The sequence below is a fragment of the Pinus tabuliformis genome, chromosome 1_2, assembly GCF_031772625.1.
Source record: "Pinus tabuliformis cultivar Carrire ecotype Pingquan chromosome 1_2, CPIR1, whole genome shotgun sequence".
Lineage (NCBI taxonomy): Eukaryota > Viridiplantae > Streptophyta > Pinopsida > Pinales > Pinaceae > Pinus > Pinus tabuliformis.
Genome location: NC_142298.1, coordinates 1,271,156,530 through 1,271,158,667, shown reverse-complemented (window position 1 = coordinate 1,271,158,667; position 2,138 = coordinate 1,271,156,530). Strand labels below are relative to the sequence as shown.

Here is a 2,138-nt window from a genome sequence, read left to right as displayed (position 1 = left end):
TGAACGCTGCCTAACAAATAATTGTGGACGACGCAGCTGGTATCATCGTTCTGAATGTGTTGTGCATTAAAACTGGTAACGGGTTTGTATATGCATTGTTTACACGCTGTTTGTATATGCCTTGGACACTGTCGGTTCAGTTATTGGATATACAATGTATACAACGCTGCTTATATTGAATTCATAATGTATACAATGCTGAGAATTGTTGCGGTGTTTTATGTCTGCCACCCGTTGCCATGAAAACAAAAACTTAATCCATTCTGCTGAGAATTGTTGCGCCACCCGTTGCCATGAAAACAAAAAATTTCTGTTGAGTATTGTTGCGGATTTCTAGTCTCCGGTTGGAACCGTCCGTGTGCTCAGCAAAAGGAATCTCATAATCTAGCAAGTTAAGGTCTGCGGCTGCTGCTCTTGCCTGTGTAATTTGAGGGATCTTTTCTATCAAAGGGCCAAGAAAAATGGTGAAAATTGTACTGTTTGAGGTTCGAGCCTGCGGGATTGTGTAGAGGAATATTTTTGCCTCGAGTTTTTCTCGCGGTTTTGAGGTTGATGATAAGCATTGACATTGATTAAGCTAGCATAGAGCCCTACTGCACGCTCATACAGCGCAATCATGGCACCCACTGATCGAGGAGTTACTTCCTGCACTGTCACTGTCAGAGACTCTCGATTGTTTGAGTAAAGTGCAGACCTTGTCCCCTGCAGCATACCAAAAAGGTAGTCCCCACAAGTAACACCAGGTTCAAGTTCCCAGTCATGGCCTGGTGGTCTGTCGCGGAGCACCTCAATAAAGGTTACAAAGAAGTTGTGAACTCCTTCTCTCAGTTGTTGAATATAGGCATGTTGATCTGTGCTTCCTTTGTTCCCATATACAGTTAGGCCTTGGTTGACCCGGTTCCCATCTAAATCAAACTCTTTTCCAAGAGATTCCATGACAAGCTGTTGCAGATAGCGGCTAAATAAAAGCAGGCTATCTTTATAAGGAAGAACAACCATATCCTTGAAACCTTTACCATCAGAGGCCCAATACCAGCATAGTGCCAACAAGGCTGCAGGATTGGTTTTAACCACAGGAATCCTTGTCGCTTCATCCATAATAGATGCACCGGTAAGCATTTCCCTGATATCAATACCCTGAAGAGCTGCTGGAAGCAGTCCAACAGCTGACATTTCAGATGTTACTTATGTCGCTTGTAAAGACTTCAGCACAAGCTGCAAAGATTCATTCTCTTGAGCCTTGATGGAAGAAATGAGCTCCTTATAACTAGTACGCTCATATTCCAGAAAAACATCCTGAATTCCAAGATCCCTATATACAGCCTTAACGTCTGCATCACAAGAAGGATTTCTCTTCCCATAATTGGCATATAATTATTGAAGTTGGCTCTCGTTGGCTCGTTTAAGGGCTTGCACCACCAACGCCCATTGATTCTAGACCCAATACCCAGAAACTTGTTTCAAACTCATGACTTGAATGAAATCTTTTGGTAGCTAACCATGATTCGAACTATGTCTCCTGGTTTTCTTCTTTTATGGCTTCACTGGAATAGTATGGATATAACCATGATTCTGAATGCATGTTTGGGAGTTGGAAGGCGGCATAATGCGATGTAGATTTTCTACACGGTGATGGTTCACTCGAACAGTTTGAGTCTAAGGTCTCAGTGGTTCATTATATAGTATTGAAGTTGGAAGTTTATTACAAAATTATCATTGGCATTTGATTTTTGGGCATTTAAACATTCTCGCCCTCATCACAACAGCCTGACTGTGGACCATTCATATGTACTACTTATAGACTTGCTACAAGGACTTCTCAAGTTTGAGCATTCAGAACGTTTGAAGCTTCAGAAGATTTGAGTCATCCATTCTTCTTAGAGGGAACCAAATTTCATAAATATGGTGAAAACAAATAATAAGAAATCTGATTCGTTGCCCGGGACAATATTGGATTGTTATCAAGTTCGTTGGTATTACAATGGCTATTGAAGAGAATCGACCATACTAGGGGATCTCAACATTATCTGCAAGCTGGAATCTAATGGAATTGAGTGTGTAGCTATATGTCATTGAGTGTCTTCATTACTCTTGGTGTCTTCGGGCCTGTGCATTGACAATTTTAGACATTGAGCTTA

General features: G+C 41.4%; 1 pseudogene; it reads right to left on the bottom strand.

Annotated features, from left to right (window-relative positions):
• Nucleotides 1–444: 444 nt before the first annotated feature.
• On the bottom strand, nucleotides 445–1,173 carry LOC149210856 (glucose-6-phosphate isomerase 1, chloroplastic pseudogene; annotated as a pseudogene).
• Nucleotides 1,174–2,138: the final 965 nt, after the last annotated feature.